Source organism: Vanellus vanellus (assembly GCF_965231255.1).
Source record: "Vanellus vanellus genome assembly, chromosome: 11".
NCBI lineage: Eukaryota > Metazoa > Chordata > Aves > Charadriiformes > Charadriidae > Vanellus > Vanellus vanellus.
Window position 1 is genome coordinate 19,598,356 of NC_138916.1, and position 25,764 is coordinate 19,624,119.

The 25,764-nt window shown below is 41.6% G+C and overlaps 1 long non-coding RNA gene across 1 annotated transcript; it reads right to left on the minus strand.

The window, feature by feature from the left end:
- Positions 1-770: 770 nt before the first annotated feature.
- LOC309676492 lies at positions 771-24,589 on the minus strand. The gene is made up of 7 exons (XR_014269597.1): positions 24,554-24,589; positions 23,981-24,193; positions 22,491-22,595; positions 22,105-22,188; positions 20,874-20,949; positions 19,913-19,988; positions 771-840 (listed from the first exon to the last, which is right to left on the minus strand). It is a non-coding gene; the product is annotated as an uncharacterized lncRNA (long non-coding RNA).
- Between the last annotated feature and the right edge of the window lie 1,175 nt (positions 24,590-25,764).

The following is a 25,764-nucleotide window of genomic DNA, read 5'->3' on the forward strand; positions in this document are numbered from 1 at the left end:
AATCCATTATGCATCAAGTGTTTAATCGACATAATTAATATTTTTAAGGGGAACCATTTACATTGTAAGTTCTATACACATTATTTACAATTTCAACAGTAACAGTTAATGCTCTGTGACAAACTATATTGTTTCCAGCTTGTTATCCATTCATAACAAGGTCAATCTATTACCATTATTTTTGTGAATGTAGCTGCTACCTTGAGGCAAAAAGTTAATTGTAAATTACAGAGGAGAGATTATTGAGTTGGTTTTTTAACTGTATTCACTGTAATATATGGTAATAGTGTTATTTTAGGAAACATTTACATTTAAAAGCATTTTGTTATTCGTATGCTGGACAAATTCACTTCCAAACTTTTCAAGAACTTCCTCAGTGGGAAGGGAAGAGCCCTTTGAAAGCATCCAGCTGAACATTTCATAACCATTGCAGTTAAAACCAGATGCAGTCGCATCTATTTTCCCCTTTGCCTGAGACTGATCCCTCTGCCATTATGGTCCCACACAACTCTGAGAAGCGCTTAGTGCTCCGAGAAGCCGGAGCGGATTTGATTGTAATTTAGAGTAATGCTTTAGCCCTTACATCACAAAAGTCATCTGTAAGAGATGTATCTTGAGATTTTATGCAGCCTCAGTTCCACACTAAGTAAACAGTGTGAGTCTGATGTCTGAACTCTTCTCCCTCCCTACTTTTGGACAATTTCTGCTGCATTGGCTGATGCCCCGGCAAAGTTAAACTTTATATTGATGCCCTGCCTTGTTTGCTGCCACCTGAGCAAAAGTCAAAGGGTACATGGCACCGCTGCTTCCCAGATCACAGTAAAAGTTGTCATTCATAGCCTACAAAGAAAAGGATGGAGAACCATCATAAAAATCTGTCTTTCCCACATGATTTTAACGATGCATTCAGGGCAAAGCCTGTGAGCTCTCCATTAGACCGTGGGCTTGTCCATCTTAATGGACAATGGAGAGTTCACACCATTTAACTTCAATCTAGATGACGCTTCTGCTGCACCCCAGGATTACAGCAGGTCTGCCTGCCACGTTGATCTCCGCCTCAGTTGTCTTCTGTATTTGTACTTTGAATTAGGTGACTTATTTAACTTCATTTTTTTCTGCCTTCAATTATAACACTGGCACTGAATCTTCACAATCAATTCCAGAATAACAGAAGACAAACTCATAAACACTGAATATTTTGAGCTGACTAAAGGAAGCAAGAGGATGATCACTGATCAGATGCAGAAATGTATTTCTAGGAGCACAGGAATAAGAGAAAAGTATGTTAGAGTTTTATCTTCCTTTCTCTATTGCAGAATAGGCAGGTGAGAGCTGTTGGGATATTTGCCTAACCATCCTAGAAAAGATAGGTTCTAACTTCTTGGTGATGGAGTTCGTGTAGTATGCGCGCGGTGTTTGGGTGAAAAGAAATTGATTTCCTCTGAAACTTTACAGGGAGCAATTTAAATTTGTTAGAAGCCATTGTTCCGACACCCAACTGCTCACTTGGAAAATCTATTCCTTTTTTTCCTTCAAGTCCTAATGAAAAAGAACTTTGTGAGGCTTATGTCTTCTATTTGAAAGGCTTAATATGCTAAATCAGACCAGGTTTTCTTTTGCCACATGGCCTCATAAACTTCAAGGCATCATCAGATATTAGCATATCTAGCTCGTGAGGGGTTAAGTAACGTTATTTCTGTGGTCTCCATCACTGGTAGTGTGTTCGAAGTGCACAAAGCTCAAGACATGTGCATTCTTCGTCCAATAACTTGTCCAGTAATTGGTATATTGATTGCTAATGTCATCATGTTTTAGTATATATAAACCCTCTCACTCTATCATACAGCCGCCAACAATCCAAGAAGTCATTGTTTATTCATTGTAACTCCCAAACTGGCCGTGTCAGATTCTGCTTGAGGCCTTGCTGATAAAAATCAGCAGATGATTGGGCACACACATTCTTGACATGGCTGACCCATGACATCTTAGGGCCAGCAGGGAGCCTGTCATTATGTGTACAATACTCTTCTTTCTTTCCCCTTATCTATTCCCAGATGACTTTGAGATTTTTATTAACTCATTAATGACTGAAGATGTCATTAAAGAAAGCGGGGAGGAGGGGGAAGAAGGACATTTTGTTTGTTTGTTTAAAAGTGGGGGGCGGCAAGCCGTTGGCTCTGCGTAGGGAGAGGCCGAGGAAGCTTAAAGACAAAGCTGAAGCCTATCCAGAGGAAAAGATCCTTAATTCATTAGGATGACTAACGCCAAGCTTTGGAGGGAGAAAAAAATGTTAGGCCGTATTTCAAACACAACTGAAGAGAAGGGAAGGATTTTGCCACAGAAAGACACGGCAAAAAAGACTCGTTGGGTTTATGCAGTACAACCGGTGGTCTTTACAAGCACAGAAGGATATCTTCCTGGCACTACCGAGGTGTTCGGATGCTTAGGTATTCACTCGGAATGAGTTTTGTGTTCAGGGTTAGCGTTTTTATCATGTCTTTAAAAGTGTGTTGTTTTATAGAGGGAAACAGTATCTGCATTTTTCAGTTTTTCTTGTAAATCTATCAATTGAACAGATATTGAACAGCATTATATAGCGATCACACCTGCAGTTCTTTTCCAGTTTTTTTGCATTTTGTGAATTCGATCTGGAAATGTAGCAAACTACGGAATATGACTGTGCGCATTTTCACTATGTGCTTAGGCCTTGATTGCATTCCAATACACATTTGGAGCAGAATTTTCAGGTGAGTTCGCTCACGGCCTGCTTCTGGTCCTATAACAGTCGCTTACTAAACTTCCCATGAATTCCGGATAAACAACTAGTCCCACGTTGTAGGCTTGTCTTCCATTTTAAAATCTTGCCTATATTTAATTTCTTTTTGAAACAATCTTGCAGCCAATATTTTTATTTGAAGCTGGATTCACGTGACAATGAAAGTAGTCGTCTTTTTTCTCCGGAAATTCGGGTGTTTCCTATCATTAGAGGCCTGTTGGTTTAGAACCAAGGACTTAATATTTTAAGGATTGCAATTATTTTTTTCTTAATGATTGCCATTTGTGGACTGACTGAGGAATAGTGAATGCTTTTCTGTCTTAGGCAGCTGCCCTCCATATGGTTGTTGATCTCAACCTAGAAATCTCTGACGTGGTTGTAGTGGAACTGGATGTTAAAGTGACATAGAGCTAGATGTCATCTGCATTGGCGGGCCTTTAATAATCTTTGTTTCAACGTCTATCTTTTTGATGGGGTGAGTGAAAGAAAGATAAGCCTGTTTCCCTAAGGGACCTGCAAGTGTTGGTATAAAATAATAGAATAAGCTCACTGGATGGGACCAAACAACTCAAACGGGAATCTGCTTATTCCATCGCATAAACTGCAGATAATGGCTCGGCTGTCAGGCGTATCAATCTGACCTTATAGACCGACTATAGTAAGTTTTAGAACTCCTAATAGGAGTTTAAAAAGAACAGTTTAATTATGCCATATAATTTCTGACAACTCTCCATTCTCTCCACTCAATAGATGATCCAGATCATCTGGGTCATAGCGCACACATTTATTCTTAGGAATAATGATAATAATTGCTGTGTCCTGAGTCTCTGCAAAGGCAGTGGATGCTTTCTGCAACGTTAGCAGTCATTTCCGGTTTGCTTCTTTGAGATATTTCTTTTCCTCTTTTGTCTCCTGATAATTAACAGAACATCACTTGTATCGCAGTGGGAGCCGGGGTTCTCCATCAAAGGTCGAGGACTTGTGCTAGGTGCTGTCTGGGGCTTTAAAAAACTACAGATATATATATTCCAAAGGAACACGGATGGGTTTGAAAAAGAAAAAAAATAAGTGGCAAGAACACATCAGCATGTGCTGGCCTAATCCGCTGTGCCCAGCTTGATGAAGGTGTGCCATTTACCTAATGCACCTTCATGAGAGGAAACTTTCCTTTCTTCTCACTTTCTGACATCCAGACTCTCTTCCACTGCCTACCGAAGTGGGAACCTGTGATGAATCTTTGGATAATGGACTGTTGCTTTGACAAACTGCTCTAGCGAAGCACGTGCCTGTCTCGGCGACAATAATAGCAAAGTGCGGATTTTGTGGAAGAAATAGAGGCTTTGAGGGCTACAGTACCAGACTCTGAGTCTATAAATTGCCGGACTGGGATGTTAGATGCCTTTTAATATTTTCAAACATCCAGTAGAGTAATGAAAGAACTGTAGGACTACCCTGATGTTAAGACCTCGGGAGAGTTGTTTTCAGAGATCGTTGGAGCTCACAACTTGTTTAAGAACATGAAGTCCTATCCAAGTAATAGTTGAAAATAAGTTGCTTGATTTTTCTCTCCCCAAAGACAAATTCTTGTAATAGCAAAAGTGTAAAATCCAACAAAGAAAGGCTTGATACTTTCAGATGCTCCAGCCGCTTCATAGTGGAAAAAAAGGCATACTGACAGTGAAACTATTTGGGGTAAATAATGAGGACAGACTTCTCAGAAATAAACTGGCATGGATTTGGCCATGAGATGTCAGATTCATAACTTGGGAAATGAAAGCCTCTATATACTAGAGAGCAGGCCCTAGCCCAGCAGTGGCAATTCCGCCTTCTGAGCCACAGGGATTTCTTTATAAGCAGTGGTATATTAAATGTGGAATCGGGTAGGCCAAAGGGACAGCAGTAAAACAGAGACAACGTGCGGTGACCAAAAATGAGCTGAAGCCAGACACTAATTACTCTGCAGTAATTTTGTTTTCCTTTAGAGCTGATGGGTACCTCTCACTCCTGGAAGGTAAATGCTTTTCCTATCACTTAGATTTTACATCCAGTACACTTTATTTTCAGCCTAACTGAAGCTGGGGAGAAAGCAGGTTTTGTCTGTTTATCCAATTTAGTACCTTTATCAACATAAAGGTGAGAGGTGGGTTTTTTATACTGTGCACGTCGCTGGAGCGGGCTGAGGAAGAGCACTTTTAGACAGGCCTAGGTCAACAAAACAACTTCATCCATCACATCTGCCAGAATGGAAAGATAGTTGTCTCGATGCTCGGTCAATCCAAGACCTTTCTGCTGAGTCAACTGACAAGATTGCAGATATTTGTGACAATGAGGACACTTATCCACTAGTAAGTGGACTGGAGACCACCTACATATTTGGCGGTGGGTCTTCAGTTTAGGAAGCTCTAAGCTCTTGAACACCAGCATAGTGCTGTTTGCAGTCCTCTTCTCCTTATCAGCTGAGAATCGTTACCAAAAACTGAGCTAGAATAAGATAAAATAACAAAAGGAAGGGATTCTGAGGTGATAATGGTGGAAGGTGTGAGAGTCAGTAGAAAGTACAGTAAAGAAACCCATGACAAGTCATGATAAATGGGTCGTTATAAAATTCATGTTTAGGCTGCACCAGTCTGGGGATAATGCCATTCGTCATGGCAACACTGGGGCACTAATGAGCCCTCATTGCATATTCATGGATTTGGCGCCTCTCTTCTCTCTCTGCCTCCCTCCCACCCCGAACCAATGCCTGGTAAATATCTCCACCTCAAGCTGAAACTCGACTTAGGCTGCTTTTTTTTTTTTTTTTTATTTGTTATGTTGCAGCAATTACACTGTAAAAGTGCTGCACAAGATTGATTGCTCTGATCTGTAGTTCAATTGTAAATTAGAATACACATCCCCCTGGGGACACACGGCCCCTATTTGTGATTAAGAAAAAAGCCCCATAATAGACTAATAGCTAAAGTTCTCTCTCTTTTACTTTCAGGCAATTAGCTTGATGAAATGGCCTCTTTTTGTGTACCCTGGAAGTGTAAACCGATATCATAATGAAGTATATGATGTTTATTCTATTATTTTCACCTTGCCATGTATGCAGGAATGCATAAATAATGGCTGCTTTGTCTAGTACATTTACTGATTCAGAAGTAAACTATGTCTTAAAGATGCAGTGTGTGATCCTGCAGCCGTATGTTAAGCTGGGCACCGTGACTAGTCCCTGTAAAAACTAAAGTTCTGCCTAAAGAAGTTGGAGACCATTTTTAGTCAGGTGATTAAATACTGTTTGCAAGACACTTTCATTTATAAAGAACCTTAATTGGAAAAATCCTCCTAATAACCTTGTGAGAAAAATAAGGTATCTCCTTTTTAGAGAACGGAAAACTGATGGGGAGATGCCGAACACGTTACACGAGCCCACACAGGACCTCGATAAGTGCTTAAGAAATCTTAGCTCGCTGAACTTTCTTTTAGGCAATCAGAAGCGTCCTTTCCTCTCTCTTGTAGTGTTCTTAATGCTGTCCTGGATGGTTCATGGAGTGGCTCTGACCTTAGCTTGCCTCAACGACTTAAAACTCTGTGGTTTCACGGTTGCCTTCGTTCCCATGTGACACACATGGCTAAAGCTCTTTCACCTGAATCCAAGGTGGATATGGTCATGCCCATCTTCGATATCATGTGTTGGATGTTGGCTTTCCCAAGGCTCAATTTGAGCTGTCAGTCTGAGCAAATGAGTCCTGTTGTGCAATAGCGTTATAACACTGTGATGGTGTTCGTGCAGTTGAGCTCAAGATCAATATCTGGGAAGAAAACTGCCATATGATGATAGCTGTGGGCATACCTGCTTTGTGACAAAAGGTGCTTCTACGTTAGCGTTTCGCTTTGGCCCAGGAGTGCACTTTGGAAGTGAATCCTCCAAATGACCCTGCTTACCCTGCCCCACAACGCAAGGCAGTCTTGGAGCACGCAAGCTGAATTCTTTTGCGTGAAATTAAACGAGATGATTTCAGAAAGTCCAGTTAGTTAGAAGAGGCTTAGCTGCGAAGTAAAATTGCAAAACAGAGAACGGGTCCTGTTATACCTCAAACCAGGATATTGTGGTCCAGGAGCTCTGGCAGCTAACGGGAATACAGTCCACGGGAGCATGTTAGAGCTAGTCTGAGTAAGCCTCTAACCGGGGCCAGTCCCTGCTCTTCAGTGCGCAGTGTGGACATACCTTTATTTGCTTATTTGCTAAGCAAAGCAGGGTTCCTATCCAAGGAGTTATGAGGAGCTCAGATGTTATGGCAGGGAGGACATGTGAAACAGCCCGGAAAACCTGCATAAGAAAATGCATTGGTTCATGTGTAACCCCATCGGTTTATCTGCAATGGAAGTATTTTCATTTAGTTTAAATACTGTGTGAGAGAGGTTCTGTAGGGGAATATTAAAGAGTTTGGAAACATTTTGCTGAGAAGCACTACCAGTGCAAAGCTTTAAAGGGTAACACTCTGTACATGGCTACAATACCATATTCTGTTTAAACTTGTTCATCATTGTCTTCTTGCATGACAGCCCTGGCATTTAAAATATGTTAGGGGTGACACAATACTTTCACCTGGTGCAGACATATATCACTGGAAGGATGTTCTCATAAACAAAGTGCTGCAGGCTATGATCTTATCATTCTCCTCTTCCTTCTTCTCAGTTCAGTTCAATGACAAACACGTATTTCTCTTCTTTGCTCCAGTTTCTGGTCTAGAGAAGCCTGACGTTGGAGCAACAGGTGATGTTGCAAATCAGGAATGACCATTGGTGGTGGCCTGGCCGGGGAAAGCAATGGAAAGGGCAGCAAGCATGCAACAAACTTTATCATGCTTCGGCTGGTGCACCAATGCTACACGGTGCTGCAATTTTATAGCGTGAGCAAAAGTTTACTCACGTGCGTGCCTGCACACGCAGGAGTTTTTTTTTGAGAAAGACATAAAGCAAATTAGAGTGTTCACATGTAATTAGCTGACTATTAGCGTGGTTCAGCTGAGGCGATAGGCAGAGGGTAAACTTTGAGATAGCTCGCAGATAAAAGGTCTGAGGGTGTTCTGGAGAAAGCTGGAGGTAGTAGTTCAGAAGAGAGATTCCTGACACATCGAGCAGACATCTGAGGATGTTCTTGCCCTACACCATCATCGCTGCACAGTGTAGCTGTACAGGTCCTCCCTCTCCCAAATACAAAGCTTAACTCTTGCTGGCATCCGGGGCTCCTTCTCCTTGAATAGCCCACTTTTAAATTATTTAAGGTTTAGTCGTAATTTTCTGTTTAAATGTATTAGTCTTGACTAAAACCGTGACATTCCTGCTCATGCTTCCTGCCCTCCTTCCTGTGACAGCGTATGAAACAGGGACTATAACCCCTGTAGAGGCTGGAATACCTCCACTTATTTATTTAAGAGCGTACATGACGAGGTCTAGTAAAAATATGATCAGTTACCACACGTAAGCATCACACTTGGAAAGAAACCCCAAGCGTGTCCGAGTTCAAATCGCTGCAACTTCTATGAAAATGTGGGTATTTTACTAAATCTTTGTGCTAAATGAAAATGTCATTATATTTTTCTCTTGTTTTATAGCTGGCAGGGAAGTGCTTTTTTGTGTCCTTTGGGAGTTTTTAAGATTTCAGGTTTTTTCAACTAATTCTCTGGCTAACCAACAAGCTGCTAAAAAACAAAAAAAAAATCATTCATTTGCCTCAGTAATTTCAAAATATTTCAATTCTTGCTTTCACTTATAAATTAAAAATTAAAACAAAAACATACTTAAAAGCAAATGAATGTTGATCCAGAAAAATATCGGGACACTTGCAATAATTTTGAAATGTCTTTAACGTCTTTTTTCACTCGAGAAGCCTCATGAAAATCACATTGGTCCTTCCGAACCTTTGTGCCTGTTTGGCATTTTCCAATACAGAGTTTTCATGGAAAACCCCAGACATAATCCAGTTTTATCATTAATTCAGTATCTCAGGGTGTTCTTGCTTGGGATGGCTTCTGAGGAGGAATAATTGAGGACTTCATGCTGTGAGCTAATCCAGAACCGAAAATTTCAAATACTGCTGAAATTATCCATACTTCTGATTATCCATTCATGTAAAAGCTTATATTTCTCAAGGCCTGTGTACATATGGCCTGTTGTCCTTTCCATTACACTTAAATAAGACTGATCTAAAGTGGTTTTGTTGAAGTGAAAATTAGTCATAGGTTTTGCACAACTTGTACACGATTTCTTTGCCAGAAACTTGTCTTCAGCAAGTCCTCCTCCATCCTGCAAGGAAAAGGCACACTTGGTATATTAAAGGCAATTTTCCTCTTTTCTGTCATGCCAGACACAGAATTTACCAAATAGGCAGAAGAACTAACGCTGTTGGAATGGCTAAAGCCATATTCGTTAAAGAATACGCTATTTTTGCAGACAAGGAATCATTTCTCAGAATACAATTAACAACATTCGGTAAATAGTAATTCTTTAACCCTGAAAGAAAATTGCCACTTCTTAACGCTCGTCTGTTCTAGGCTTATGTAGGCATTTGACATGAACAGAAGTTGGAGTAAGTTCTCTCAAGAGGAAATGTTGAAGCGAGAGTGCAAGACTGCGTTGATGTTTCGGTTCATCTTGAAGGAAGGAACCTTCTGCTGTACGTCTCAAGTGATGCTCAAGGGGAAGAACAGCACGTACGAGGAGGAGAGCCAGCACGCCGGTGCCCGAGAGCCTACCACTAGAGATAAAGCCTGGGGACCGTGTCAAGGTAAGGGCCCTCATAAGCCACTTGGCAAATGCTTTCTTTGCAACCCTTGCTGCCCTGCTTACCTTCTTCCCAAGGCCCACCCTGTTCGTTTTCCTCATCCCACTCTGCAGAATGACGAGAAAACCTGAGTTTTTTCCCAGGTTTCTAGAGATGGGAGCAAGGTTTCAAACAACTGTTTGTTGCTGTGCTGGGTTAGACGGAAGGTCCAGCTAGCTCCTCACCCTGTCTGAGGCAGAAACGCTTAGCAGAGAGACAGAAAAACGTCAGAAGCCAAACACAAACTAAATCTTCTGATCTATTTTCCTTGTTTCTATCACTCGGTGCATTACAGAGACTGACAATAGTTGCATAAACTTGCATAAAACAATAATTGTTAAGGGTATCAAAGGAACTATCTTCCATGAATTTCTGGCCCTTTTTTAATCTGATTACATTTTTTGGTATTCTGTGGCAGACAGTCCCACGATTGGATTGTGCTGCGTAACAAATATAAAACTTTGTTCGCTTTAAACCTCTTTTGCTCTTTAGACTAACATAGTGAATAGGTATTTCCCCCTTCAGAACGCTCACCATAACATTTGTCATTGTATAAACCTCAGCCATCTCCTTTCAAAGAGCTCTAAATTTATCTAGTTTTCCCTCGCGTGGAAGCAGATACATACAATTACTCACAAGACAATCACTATTAAACTCAACTGTTGGTACTGAGACTGAAACTCTTCCAAAAATTAATTTATTTAAAATAATCTTAACGGTGCAAATATCCAAAGATCAGGCAGATCTATAAAACCTGCCCGCAGCAAAATCATGCAATTAGAATCATGCTCATAAGTGTTGGAGTCTTAAAACATTAATAGATCATTTTAATGGAAGGAGTTATTAAAATTGTATTTGATTTGCATTATTACAACACTGAATGCACTATGGAAAACTGACTTCATGAGAGAAGTACAGCAAAAAACAGATTCTTATTATCTGAGTTGGAACTTTAAAATAGACCATGCTTGAATTTTCTTTAGTTTTATTTCTCTTGTAAATTGATAAGAAGTCCTGGTTTTATATTAGAAATAGAAAATGAGGAGGAGGATAAGAAAATAACTGGAGATTGAAATAAAGCCTCAGTAAAGTAATTTGAGGAGCAAAAAATCCTTCCCAACGTAAGTAATTTTTATAATATATGAGATGTGTTGTTCCGATCGTAAGCACTATCAAAAGCCCCATGAATTGCAGGGTTTCTGTAGATGATTTGGGAAAAAGTTGCCCCAAATGTGGAAGCAATTATAAAGAAATTCATGACTCATTAGTAAGCATTCTTTGTTTTATTTCTGGTACAAGTAGACTCTAATTTTGGGATCTCTGACATCTTTTCTGTTGGGCACTTACCCTCTCTCATGTGTTTATAAAATTCCCCGTTTCATTAGTGGGACAGCAAATCTGATGTACGAACGTCTCCCTTAATCCAGCAGAAAGCAGAGTTTGTTGGAGTCAATGGAATCGTTTCCATTGTTTCCAACAGACTTAGGAATAAACCTGCAAGGGTTAAAAAACATATATAACCATAATCACAAAGTGGAGGAAGGAATAGAGTGAATTTGCTCTGCAACGGAGATATTTTTAGGTTTGTATTCTTTAGAATGCCTGTAAAGGTATGTCCCTCATGCACAGTTGTCGAAAATAGCCTTTAGGCGTTTAGACTTCAGTTGATTTAAGCCAGTACAGAAGTGTGCTCTTAATTTTTCAGGGCAGCACAAACGTGCAAAAATGGTGTCTTCCTGTTCAAAAGCTCCGGATCATTTAGAAGGACTGTGCCAATAAATTAAACAAAGGAGAGTGTTCCTACTAAAAATGGAAAGCGTCCTGTAGAAAAAATATTCTCTATCTTCTGAACTTAAAATATGGTTTAAAATTCAACATTCAGACCCTTAGCAGGTGTAAATCGTCACAGAAATGATGCTGTAACACTTTACATGATATTACCAAATTGTCTTGCTGGTAATTAAGAATATCCTCTATGGAATAAGGACCAATGACAAAAGAAAGTATAAGTTGGTACTGTCTCAGCACACATAAGTGGTAGGCAGAAATATTCATGTGCATAATCTTACACCTTGCCTACATGATACCCAGTGGGCTAAAGTAATAGCGTACAGAATTGTCTTGGAAAAGGCAATTCTCAACAGAAACTAAAAATCTTATGAGTTGTCTGTAAGTTTCTCATAATTATACATGGCAAAAATGAAAATAAAACTAACAGGCGTACACTTGGAAAATGTTTCTTTAAAATGTTTCTTTAAGCTTTCTTTAAAAATCGAGAGCGTATTATACTCAAGTGTTTTTCAAGCCCAAGTTTTCTATATTTCATCCCGAGAAAATCAGTAACTCTTCTGTTTCCCTGTCTCTTTTCATGGGCTTATTACATCTATATTCTACAGCTCAGGGAAACAAATGCAATTTCTATTACTCAGAAGGGTAATGAAGTCCGTCTGATGAAACATGACAAACTTTTGCTCTGAATTCCTGGTGTAAGTTTCAGGGGAAAAGGACACCTCTTAATTCAATAGCCGCTTCCATGAAGAGCCGTACAAGCCATGTTGTCTGCTGCAGCGCGGTTCCTTTAACATACCAAAATAATGAGTTTTTTCCAGAATCAGACTTTTCTCTGGAAAGAAAATGCTTCCCTTCCTTGGTATTAAAAGTGCATCTCTCTTGATCCTTGTGAGAATTATTTCTAACAGCTTCCTTAAGGACGTGTCCATTTTGAGGAGCGTAGTCCCAGGGTTGGGGTCTCGGATGTTCGTGAAACCTACTCTGACCTGTGTGTTCTGCTCGTGGCTTCCCCCGGTGCCCTACGCGGTTTTGAAATCACTTGGTTTTAATTCGGATTAAGTTGCTACGAGGATGGTAGATCTAAATTCCATTTGGTGAAACATGTAGCTGATGACCAATTCCATTCTCTCCTTTTGGATATTAAATTCAATTTTGGTTCCACTATCCCAAAAAACTTCTGAAATAGTCAACTAAGGGAGGAAAAGTGTAGTGCAGAGTGGTGAATGATGCTTGGATGCATGTGTTTAAAATGTCCTATAAGTCCAGGAAAAAAACAGAATCATGATGTCATAACCAGATAACATTAAAAAGCCAAATATTTACCATACATGAAAACAAAAAATAGTCTGTATAGATTACTCATGGGAATCTTTATTGAAGATATTGAAGGATATTCTAGATTAGCAGAAATCAAGAAAGAATTAGGCATATATATATATACACATGATTAGTCTTTGATCTCATGTAAAAGGTAGAAAGCAGAAAATACTCTGTATTAGAGGTTCCTGAGCAAGAAGCACTACCCAGGCATCAAGTGCAAACACATTACAATCGGAAGACATCTTCCAAGGTATGAAAAAAATACACTAACAGCAGGAAGTAGAAATATCTGAATGCTTTTCTTGAAGCCCTCAAAATAAAATCTGGGTGCTTCTGTGTGAGGCAGGCTCCAGGAGTATCATCCCTCCAGGAGCTCTGATCAGGCAGTCTCCTGATCTCAACATCTGTGCAGTCCAAGCGGAGATACACTGAATACCAGTAACTTTTTGAAGCTGCTTAACGTATTAGGCTCTTTTTTTAACCTGTTGGTATCCTGACTTCTCTCATATCGTGTAACATGGAGAAGTGTGGCCTTTTTCCTTATTACTACAGAACATACAAGTATCCACGTAGCAAAACGCTGCCTGTTGTAAAACAGCAAATATTTTGTGTAGAGGGAAAATGCTGCAACCTTCTCACTAAATGAGAAGCACAAGCAGTTTCTTCACCCCAGTGAACTCATCCCATTTTGTGCATGTTGGAAGCTTTGCAAACCTCCAGAGTTTTGTGTTTTAGCAAAGCAGATGTGCAAATGGAGATCCTGGTGACCTCACCTCTGAGAATCAGGCCTTTGACATACATTACTCTCCTGCTGACAGCAAGAGAAGTGTGGATCAGTTGGCATTTCACACCTGCAACTAATGTAGAAGTTGTAACGATATAAGTGAGCATTAGGAATAAAAGCGATGCTTTGGACACAAACCAGCTATATTTAACAGGAAAGGTGCAAATCCACATTACGACTCAGGATATGTGTTGGCTGCAGCCCTTCTTTAACCTGGAAAGGAAGAATTATATCCAAGGGAACTTGATGTGAAGGAGAAACTCTTTGAGTTTCTCTTTCCTCTGGCAGAAGCGATGATTAGGCTAAAATTGGCCATCGGTTTTATCTGTAGTTGGGGAATGTACAATTTAGTTCATACAGCTGGTAGGCCAGTCTCGGTTCAAGATCCCGATCTACTACAAATACCTCTTCACAACAAATAGAGGAATGAACTTGGAGTAGAGCTGAGGACCTTGCCCCAGTCCTGTGGCCTGGACTGAGCTGACCTGGTAAATCTGGAGGCGGGATAAGACCTCGCTAAACATCCCAAGTTCTCCAACTCCTCTCTGCCTTGGGGTATCTGTGCCTCCAGACAGAGTCCTAGGGCCAGGAATTACAACACTTATCACCCACTATTTTCTTGTTGGTAACAGATGCTCTGCACTGCTCCTTGGGCCATTTGGACTTCTACGAATGCTGCAGTGTGTCTTATCCTGTAATACCCATCACTGATTGGGGCTCTCTGATCTCTCTGATCTATCACCCGCAGAGCATGTGGGGTTGGGTGGATTTGTCTGCTGCCTCATCTAGGAGTTACAAAACTTGCGGGTGGGTAGAAAGGCGCCATCACCCTTTATACCAGTTTGCTCTAGCCCTGGGAATTCATCTCCGCTTAATGGTTTTTGGAGGTTTCTTTGTCAATGTCTAACAGGTGGCTGCTCTGGTGCCTCCCAGCCTACAGTCTGACGCCTGGTGGCTTTCTTCCTGGCTGAGAACTGTCACAGTGGGAAATGAGCAGTTTTGTCTCCTCCTGCCAAGCGTAAGAGGGTGGGAATGGGTCACAAGGGCACATTTCTCCTTGGAAAGTCAGGGGATGCTAACCACCACCAAAACAGGCCCCCGGGGCAGTTACGTGACATTCGGCTTGAGAAAGGAAACCGGTTTGTCACCTCATTGCTTAACGGAGCGATCTCAAGCCAGAGCTGAGGGGTACCTCTAGGCGCAAGAGATAAGATTACATTATTAACACTATACTCATCATGTTCTGAAGATTTTCTAGTTTCCAACCTTGGAATGGGACACAACATTAAAAAGGTGGTGGGATTCTCAGTTACAGGAATACTAACGCATAGGTTCTTCTACCAAAGAAAACAAAGCATCTCTCCCTACTCGTCCTCCTGATTTCTGTTAGAAGATACACCAGCTCCAAAGTAGATGACAGCTGTCATAATCCATGACCCCTTGGCTGTATATCCACGTAGGAAAGGTGTTCTCAACCAGAGAATAATGTTTAGACCAAGTATGCGTGAGAACTTTTGTGTAACATGAGTGTATGCGTCTACCCTGCAAAGTGTATTTTGGATGTAGTTGAGAATAGTAGTGTAGAAGATTCAAAGTAATTGGGTACATTGAAACATGTAGGAAGGGCACAGAGGAGACAAAGGAAGGTGTAGATAAAGGCAGGCAAAAAGGGAAGAGCACAGATGTGGAGACAGCTAAAAGGGTGACAGGTGTGACAAGCAAATCCAAATAGTTTATAAGAAGATGGAAAAATGTGCCTTTAGTATGTAAAGTATGCATTAAAAAGTACGTGGCATTGTACCTTTAGTGTTTCTCCACAATGATATTATAGTGCTTTTTCTACTCTCGATATAAACGAAGCACTGAAGTTCTCCTGATTTCTTTCCCCCCCCTGTGTAAGATGTCCTTTACGCTGCGATGAGATCACCGGTGTATTAGTTCATTTTAATCTTTTCAGAAAGAATCGAGGAACTGCAGTGAGGTCATGACTGCAGTAATGTCTAAAAAGATGGTTTTATGGAGGAAAGGAGAATTTTTCTTCTCATTTAAAAAAACTGTAACAAAATTTGTGGCTCTCAAGTGTGTTGGACAAGTTAAGGTTTGTTTGTTTTTGTCTTTGCATGTTTTTGCAAAAGACAGTCTGCTTCATACTCTTTTTTTTTTTTTTCCCCTAAGTATTGCATAAATCCAACAAAGCTTGCAGACACAGCACCCTGCTAGAGCAGTGCTGCATTTGAGCAATCATCTAGAAACATCTTTCCCCGTGCTACCTCCCCAGTCATGCAGTCAAGAGGGGGGTAAAAAAGTCAGACTCCTGTGATGACCTGAATGTCCTCACATTAGACCTTCTGTATCGTTCAGAAGGCAGATGCCTCGCGGAGAACGTCCTAGTTCCCATCTCTTTCAAGGAGAAAAATCCTTGGAGCATCCCCCAGGGCCACAGTACCGCTATTAAATATGACGTATTTGTGCCTCATTGATCAATGGAGTAATGCCAGGCATGAATTTGGACCGTGACATTTGAGGCAATGACAGTGACTTGGAAGAGCCAAACTTTCACTGTTATTCTGATTTTGCCTCGTCTTTTCCACTCTCTGTTTGCTAAGTGAAGTGGCAAGTCTTAATGATACCATTCTGAAAGGTCTCTGGGTGGATTTAGTACTGGAAAGAAATATGTAGACAGATGCCTCGCTTTACCGTGGCCAATGTATTGTATTTTAATGTGTTCTAATGAACTTAAAAATTACTCCCCAGTGTGCTTGCTGCCTGGGTCAGAGGGGTTATTTTGAGTTTGCCGCCTTCCTGGATTCTTGAGATAATACCCTCTGGATTTGTTGGGTCAACAACAAAGTGGTGATAACAAATACGCTGCCGCTTTAATCCAGCGCTATGCTTTCTCCCCCTGTGCAACGTGGATTTGTGCATACTAACAGTTACGCTGCTCCTCGTTTAACAACTTTGGGGCATTAGTGACATGCAGCGCAAAACCAGTTCCCCTTTCATACCTAGAGACCAAACAACCTGGATGATCTGCGTGACACTGCGGATGCTGCAGGTTTAGTTTTGCCGAAAGAGTTTAAGAGCTTTAGTTAGCCAGAGAGGAGTGGGAGATTAATGGCATTAATTGATAGCGATAGGGAACTGGGGGCTGTAAATCCCATTGCAAGCAAAGAAGAGCCCACCTCTACATACTACTAATATACGTAACTATAGAAAGCCTTCCTATTTAAAAAGACTAATTAATAATGCTTAGTGGTCTGGATTTCTAAGTATGAATTGTCAAGGACTTCGGTGGGCTTAGAAAGGTGGGGAAATGGGTTAACATTACATTGTTTAAAATTAGAGGGTTTAAAATTGTTTAAAATGATAAGCAGACAGGGCTTCCACACCAGATTTGAGACATTTGTTCTCTTATTTGTACTAAAATTTCGGCTTGAGCTCACAATGTCATTCTACCCAGACCGCTTCGCAGATGAGCTAATTTGTCTACCTGTGTTCCATTTTAGGCCTTGGTTTTAATTTGAGGATGATTCCTACTAATACCAAAGACTGGATAGGACATCCATTAAAAGTCTACACAGCAATTGAAATGGAAAATTCCAAAAGAAACCCTATTAGAGTTTTTCTCCATCAAATCAACATTACAGACTTCTTATGCATTTCTTAATTAGACATTGATATTAACTGGACTGTTGCATGATTTAGATCTAGCTCTTAATCTCAGCTATTCTATGCTGCTGTAGTTTTTATGACATCCAACTAGCGACTGCTTTATGCATTAATCTATCTGGAAAACCACCTTCACATTTTTTTTGTCTTTTTTTAGAAGAATAAAGGCCCCAAGAAGGAAATGAAAGCTTTTGGGTTCAGCCATTAGTAATTTTCTGCTTAGTATTTGAAAAATTGCTTATTTTAATTGCTTCATAGAAGAAAAAGATATCAAAGCTAACGTTCTTTCTCTCCAAACTTTGTAATTATTTCTCTCAGACTCTTATTTGAAATGCCTTGAAAGGATTTTCATTGAAATGTAGATTTCTTCTCTTTCAAAAGTACTTTTATTCCCCCGTGCTTCTTTCCCTTTTTTTTTTTTTTTTTTCTAGTGACTTCCTCTCTAGATTTAGAGCAAAATACATAGACTCCAATCTCTGGACACTGTAGCGTGTGTCACACAGCTGTCCCTTAAATGCCATCTTCTTTAAAACTAACCTTCCCGTGGCCTGGAGGCTGTGCTGACGATTGGCCATAGGTCTCAAACAGCCTGGTGTCCTTGGGCTTCCTCCACGGGCAGTGAAGAAGAGTCATGGGTGTTATAGGGGTTTGCTCCATCAGAGTCCTTCTCATTGAGTCATTCTCAATGAGGGAAGCCCAATGGAAAAGTAGTGAGCAAGTCAGCGAGCAGAAGTTTGGGGCACGTGATAAAGTCTAGGGACAGGTAAGTTTTGTATAGTTTCAGGTTCTCTTTCCAGCAGTAGAAATCCTGAATATCCTAATCCAGGAAGGAATTTGCTCGCCAAATTCCGTAGTTAGTTCTGCATTGTATTTAAACATCAGTAGCGCAAAGCTTCGGGATCATGTTGGCCTCATCAGTAATCCTTGATACCAATGTAGCAATAGTAGCAAGAAGTTCTTTATTTCACCTATACGTTTTCAGGGAACATTATTTACTCATAGATTATGATCTGGTCAAAATGATCTATACATTCATTACATCTAGAGTGGGCTTTCATAACTCACAGTATCTAAGAATGAGGCAAAACTCGCATTTGTTTATAGTGCAGCAATTCTGCTCAGCAAAAAAAGGCGCAGAGAAAATACTGTCCTAAGCACCTTGTGATCTGCTCCGAGTCCCAGGTGATTTCTCATGCCAGCGCAAAAACATCTTTAAGAGCCTCAGAAGAGTGTGGAGCTGGTTCCCTCAGAGACTCCTCAAAATATAGCTGTTCTCTCTGCAAACCAGTGGCCCCGCGAGCCTAGCGCAGTCATGGCGAAGGTTATCTCATAGGGGGAATCGTCACAGTGGAACAAAACATTTTGAGAAGAGAAGATTGAAATGAAGCTAAAGCATTCTCAGTATCAGATTTTACACGTACTTTTTTGCAGTAACACAAAAGGAAGAAAGAGAACAAGAAAATGAGTTAGAGGAAGATGGAAAGAGAGATGGTCTGTTAAGCAAAGCTACCTTTTTACTCTCTGAATTTACAGTCCTGATAGACATCTTTATTCAAAATTACTCATTTTTTTATATTCAGATACTACAGTTTTCAATACTAGGTCCTAGATTTGTCTGGACAGATTACCCTCTTATTCCCACAATGAAACTTAATTATCCTTTTTATATCTTCAGATACTTTCAGTCATTTCCTGAACTCTTTCTGGAGACAGAGAGCAGCTGATGGGTCAGTCAGTAAAGCAAGTACCATCCACCCCTGATGGCCGCACATTTTTGAAGGCAGAAACCCTTTGGCCCCAGGTCTCCTGCGAAAGATTTTGAGCCCTCGCACAAATATTTTCCTCGAATCTACTTTTGCTGAGCTTTTTTTTTTTTTGACTAGGCAGAGACTCATCATTTTCTCAGCACCTTTCTGTGTATTACTTGGAAGCGTCTAAATGTGAGTAACTCACCTGGAATCTGTAGAAGGATATTTGAATGATTCATCTCTGAGTCAAGAATAACCCCTCATGAAATCCGGGGTGGAAACGACTGCATGGTTTAAAACACGCCTTCCTGTATCACTGCTGTGGCAGCAGGAAGGAATGCGCCTGAGCGGTTAAAGTCCAAATGACTAAATAAATTGTTTCAAAGCGGCAGTAGTAGCACAGAGAATCACTGAAGTTGCTGCTATTGAGTAGTTACTAGATTTCAGGACACTTCATTGATTTCATCTGTAAAGAAACCTGAAATACGCATTACCCATCATCACTACCTTCTGTGTCTGAGGAAAACTACCAAAGAGTAAAGCACTTGTCCAAGTGGAAAAGTTGCATAGAATAATCCAAGACTTGTAAGCACTGAAGAGAAAATTATAATGGTTATCCATTTGGTCTTTGAGAGTTATTTCTTAGCTCTTACTATTTTTGTAAAAATTATTATTTTTGTCTCAGTTATCCAAATAAGAAAGTAGATAAGTGTTAAAATAAATTCAAATATAAACAGGCTTAAGAAAATCACCCAATTCATCAGAAAACATAGAGACAGCATAACCGATGTGTGTTATCGAATCCTTTGTGAATGAAATGCTAAATCTCAAAGGGCTAACCTGGTAAATTAATTTTAATATATAAATAGAGCAGGTGTTGCTATGGCACACAGGTACGCATTATTGGCTTGAACAAGTGGTTAAACACAGTTTCACAACTAGGCTAGGATAAACAACAAACTTTGTATGGACTTTATACGTTGTATAAAACCCAAATTGAATAAAAATTCACTTACCTTGGAATAGCATTCATATTCCTGTCACATATCTGCATGAAAGTTGCTTCTTCCAAATCCAGCTTGTGACCCCAGCCTGAAAGCAGAAGACAGGATGGTACAATTCACTGAGACCGCACAGTCTGTCACACCACAACCAGAGATTAAGACGGCACTGCGGAATAAAACACAAGTTTCTCCGTCACACCCATCCTACATTTTTTCCTGATGAGTTTATCACTCTTAATAATCTCCACTAGCCTGAGAGAACAGATAATCTGTTTTGTATAAATACAATAAATAGTGCTTCAAAGCACTAGCTTCTGCCCAGGGAGGTGGTTGAGTCACCATCCCTGGATGTGTTTAAGAGACGTTTAGATGTGGTGTTGGGGGATATGATGTAGGGGAGAACTTTGTAGAGTAGGGTAGATGGTTGGACTCGATGATCCCAAGGGTCTCTTCCAACCTAGACAATTCTATGATTCTATGAAAGAACATGGCGCTTATTCAATTCATCATTTCAGTCATTCAAAATAAATGTAAGAAGAAAAGATGTCTAAAGCAACAGACAGCAGGATGCCAGGGTAGAGGGTCTCAGGCTGAGTCCCCATTTTTGCTGCTGATGGGTTCTGCCATCTTAGACCAGTCACCTCACCCTCGATGTTTTTGTGTGCCTCCGTAAAGCACATCGTTAGGGCCTTTTCCAGGGCTCTTTCAGTACAGTGAGTGTACAACCTGTACAGTGCGTGGCAATAAACTAGGTCCTGACCTCATCCGTGCCCTCGCTCCACGTGACTGGAAAGCGAGCGATAAAAAATAATAATAAGCTCTGAATAATTACGTAGTGTCTTTATAGTGAAGCAGGCCTTGAGCGTTGTGAGCTCTCCACTGGGAGAAGTCCCATTTAAAAAATCTCCCTGACATAAAAATGAATCGGATCCCGTCACATGAATGGCCTGCATTTACTATTCTTTTCACTTACCTTCCAGTCGTTCATTTTCTCAGCTGACTTGTGCCTGTTCCCTGGTTGTCAGCAGGAACTGGGTAACAAGAACCCGCTGGAAATGGAGTATTAAGCAAATAAACAAAAAACACAGAAAGAACTGCTGACTCAGAAGATGCAGTGTTACACCCATGACGTAAAACTATCAAACGACAAACGCCACTTCTGAACGCCTCATGATTCACATCACAAACGGCAAGGGAGGAAAATGAAAGAGGATTTTGACCAGTACTAATGAATTTGGAACAGCACTGGATTTTGAGATCATAAGAAATTCAGGATGATTCCAGGTTGAATTCCTGGTCTGTCTGAGCAGCAGATGTTCTTCTTCCTGTAACCGTCGCAGCATTAAGCACTGCATCCATCATCTGTAAAGAGGCAGCGCTTGGACTACCCTGACAGCAAGGACCACTCCACTATAGCCGAGAAAATCAGCCAGCATCTCAGCTCTAGGATATAGAAAATGTTTGGGAAGATCAGGAGAACGCTTCTCTTCTCCCGAGCTCCTGACAGCTCTAAGTGTGAAACCAGGGCTGCCTGTTTCATCTGGGAGACGGGGAAGGCACGTGCTGCCTAGACTTTGAAGCTCTTGGGAAAGGTGACAGTTCATACCTGCTGCATCGGGCTTGCCCCAGGGATGGGGCATCGCCCCCAGGGAGGTGGACCAAAACAGAACAGGGCAGAGGCAGAAACATCACGAGTGACCTCATGGGTGTTTCGGTGAGAAGAAGGGGAGATTAATTAAAGGGAAAGCCTGCTGGCCATTAAGTGTCCTGGCGCAACTATTGTGACACTGAAGCAGTGAGTTTTCTTGTGGCTGTAAGACATCTGCCCTAAGGAAGCGTTCGCAATTGAAACTGCATCCTCTTTTTCTTAACTCTGCGATTCCCATGGGCCAGCAGTTGCCTTGCTAAATGAAACGCTTCTTTAGGGAGACCAGCTGGCCCCAGGGACTGGTAATGCAATATAGAGCCTTTCATCTCTCACCCATGAACCCGAGTCAAACAGAGTTTGGTAAACGGCCAATAACCCTCACCATCTCGGGGGCTGTTTGGTGACCTGTGCGAAATGAGGAGGGTCATCTCTGTGTCTGTTTACTAGAAGGCAAGTGTCAGCTTCACCGTAAAAAGGGACACAGTTACTACTCATTATCACCCAATTTAACATTCTTAAGCCAAGAGAATGAGCCCGGAAAGTTCAACCATCTTACCCAACGACGGTGGTCCCAGGACATCAGGGCTTGAAGTACATTAATGAGGACAGTTGCATTGTAGCAAACCAGGCTGTGCTTCTCCTGCAGACAAGAAATCCAAGTCTGAGCTACCCACAGCGGCACGTGATTGCGGTTGTCCCCACATCTACGTGGAAATCCCCAAGAAGAATGGTTCCGTTTTTAGGTGCAGCAGGCACTGAAGCATTGTTAGGAAGTTATAGATAGCTGCAGACTTCTGCAAATCTGCATTTAGAGTCTTAAACAGACACAGGCGACCTGAATGAGGGGCACAGCATCCAGCACTGATAGCGTTAATGTGCCGAGAAATCCTTCGCTGGAAGGCTCTGTTCCCTCACCCATCACAAATATACTGTTCTGGTTACCAAAATAGCTGTATCTGGAAGGGTTGAAGGCCAGAAGCTCACTGCGGTACCCATTCTTGCCCTATGCTCTGCTCATTTTGAGGTCAGACCTTTAGCATCAGGAACCTGTTAGAAGAAAGAGGAATCACTTTAAAAGCCACTCTGGGGGTTACCCTGGAAGGTCCGAGAGGGGAAAGGGAAGGGCAGGGGCAGATAAACACTCGGCCACGTGAAAAATCAGCGGCCCCTAAATTTCAGTAGATCTGCGTAAACCTCCGAAACCCACCCAAAACTCCAGCCAGATTGTTCTCCCTCACAAAGTTTCTAGCCACCGCTATCATTTTCTAGCCTTTCCACGCCACAGCAGTGATAACATTGTCGCTGTCAACTCTGAGTTACTGTTTAATCCCTACTATCTTGATTAATGGCATTAAGTTGGTATACCTGTGTTAATTAAACAGAAGATGGCAGAGGCAGCTTTTACTTTGTATTCCTTTGTGTGGATCATTTCCCAGGGCTTCACGGGTTGTGGAAAAATAACAATACAGACACGCCGTGCATATTTCAGCTCAGCTGATAAAGCTATTTTACTCATACGGTGGCCCGTGATTTTTTTCGCATGTCACAGTATAGGCTTAATTACCATGCTGCTGCTGCATGGCAGCTCCCTTAGCATTTATTTTTTTTTTATTTGTATTATTTGCGAGTCGTAATCATGTTTTCCTGTCATCCCCGAGCAATGTGCGTGCGTGCGTACAGGCAAATGCCAAACCTGAAAGGAAATTTGATGCGTGTCCATGAATTGCAGTTTTCAAACTTTGGCTGAAGATTAGTACGTGTAAACATAGCTCTGCCCCCTTCATCTTGGATAATTGGTCACAAATGCTACTTGACACTTCTCAAATCAGACACTTTACATACTTCTGAGCATAGCTGAACTTTTTTGGCAGGAATTAATTTGCTTTGCAACTCAGCCGCTCATTCCTGGCCCGGTCCCTACTCCAGTGATTTCAGTGGGATGTTCTGCCAGTGCGGGAAGCACAGGGGCAGGACCAGATCTGTTTGCTGGCGTTGACGAGCCCGGCTTTGTTGACTCCCTCAGAAATACAATTAATGCAGCCAATGTTCTGCCCTTCGCCAGCCTTCATCAACAGTGGGATTTTTGCCTTCGGGGCCCCCTCTCTCTCTTCCAGTTACTGTACAAGTTACAATGCATCAGGGGACATTTTGGAAAAAATGAAGAAGGCCGTGTGGTACCCCCAGAAAATGCATCTTCTGTCACGCCGGGACCCTCCCTCTGCAGCATCGGCGTTATGGGAGGTGGCCACAGACACCCTCCGCCCCCAAAAAGATTGCCTCAGCTTTCTCCTGCCTCTCCTGCGAAGGGCGCAGGCTTCAGCAGAGGAAGGGGGATCCATTTCTGAAGTGCTGCTGAAGTTTGAAGTAGCTACAGAATTTCATGCTATTCGACAGCCTCCTGTTTGCTCTGACATTGCTGTGTGTTTACTCACCGCGCGCCGGTACTGCGAGAGCTGAGCAGACCATATGCTCCTTTCGAAGGGCTGCCAGGTCTCAGGGAGCATCACTGTGCCTGTTCCAGGAGGAGTTTGGGGCAAGAACCCTTTCCGTAAAAGTCTTCGCTAGGAAGAATGTATTTTATCTGGTGATTTATTTCTGTCCAGCCTCTGGACTAAATGGCAGTTTATCAGCACATCCATGTACATCTATGAATAAGCAATGGAAAATATCATTCACCCTTTATTCACTGGGATGTTGATAAGCTGCAGCATATTAAAAATATTTGTCAGTCTGTGCTTTTCAGCTATCAAGTGGGATGCGTGCCAGCATGCCCTCCTCGTGCTGGCTGCTTCATCCAGAAAACAGAGAGAAAACGCTGAAACAATGACAGTTCTAGAAGAGGGCGAAGGTTCACAGGGGTTATTTTAGCATTACTGCCTTACTCATCACGAACACTAAATCTGTAAATTAGATTGAGCTCCTACCTGCAGAAGCAGGGGCTGAAACTTTGCGCTGGGCTTCAGGTATAGACCGTGAGAGAGGCAAATACCTTGTCACGCACTCACCTTGGCTTGGTTCTCAGGGCTTCGTACGCTTCAAAGGATTGACGAGGAGGAGCCAGGCCAGGAACAGTTCACATGGTGTTTCTCCAGCCTCTGGTACCTTGTGCTGTGACTCAGAGCGGCTGTCAGGGGATCAGCTGCATCAGCCATCTCTCTGTGCACGTGGTCCCCGTGCTTTCCAATCGTGGTCTTGTGAGGCTTCATCCCTAGAAGAGAAGGGTAGCTGGTGTTATAAGAGGTATGGTAGATTCTCGGTAGAGAAGCAAATGTCCTTGTTGCCCCTGAATTTGCCATGGAATAATGCAAGATGAGACATTGCATGCAAGTATGTCTTGGGTTTTCATAGATTCTTACCTTAAATTAAACAGATGGAGATGTATCTTGCTTCCTCCTGTTTAACTCCGGTGTTGGAACCATTATGGGAGTGGTGGGTATGATATTTATAGGTGAACAAGGCAGCAATTGGCAGAGAGATGCAACACAGCTCTAAAGGCTGAGCTGAGGAGGAGGCTTAGTTTCCGTTGCTATTATATATCACTATATAAATTCAGCTTTCGGGTCCTAGACATTTTAAAATAACATGTCTAGTGTTAGAATAGAAGAGTATCAGAAAAGTGAATTACAGGTTACAGGCTTCTAGTATTTGCAGTAAAAGAACTATTATTGTAATTACACCTATAGAGTATTCATTTATGTTGTTAGTAGGGGAAAAGGATGCTAGAATTAGGATGTATGGAAAGAAAATCCTGCAGAAGGGGAGCCAAATAATTTAGCTGGGACAAAGAACTATGGTGGCTGCTCAACACACTTCTGTTTTCAGCCCACGAGCTCACCGTGCGAGTGTGGATCTGCAGTGTCCCGTGATTTAGGAGAAACCACTATAGATCACTGATATCTGGTACAAATGGGAACAAACCGCAGCCCTCAGAAAGGCCTGACTTCACACACAAACCACCAGACTGGGAGCTGGGTGCTTTTTTGTACCGTTGAACATCTCCATAGTCTTTGCTCGCGAGAACGGAAATTGGCCAAATGATTCCGTGAGCTCAGTGCTTTGCAGACAAAAATCCTTTCCCATCACCAAAACAAAAAAAAAAAATCAAACCCAGATTCCTGAACATTTGAAATGAGACTAAAATATGAAAAAAAATATTTTTTTTTTTTCAGGGTAAAGTTGAGCCCCAATTTTGAATCATTATTTTGCGGTGGGGGTA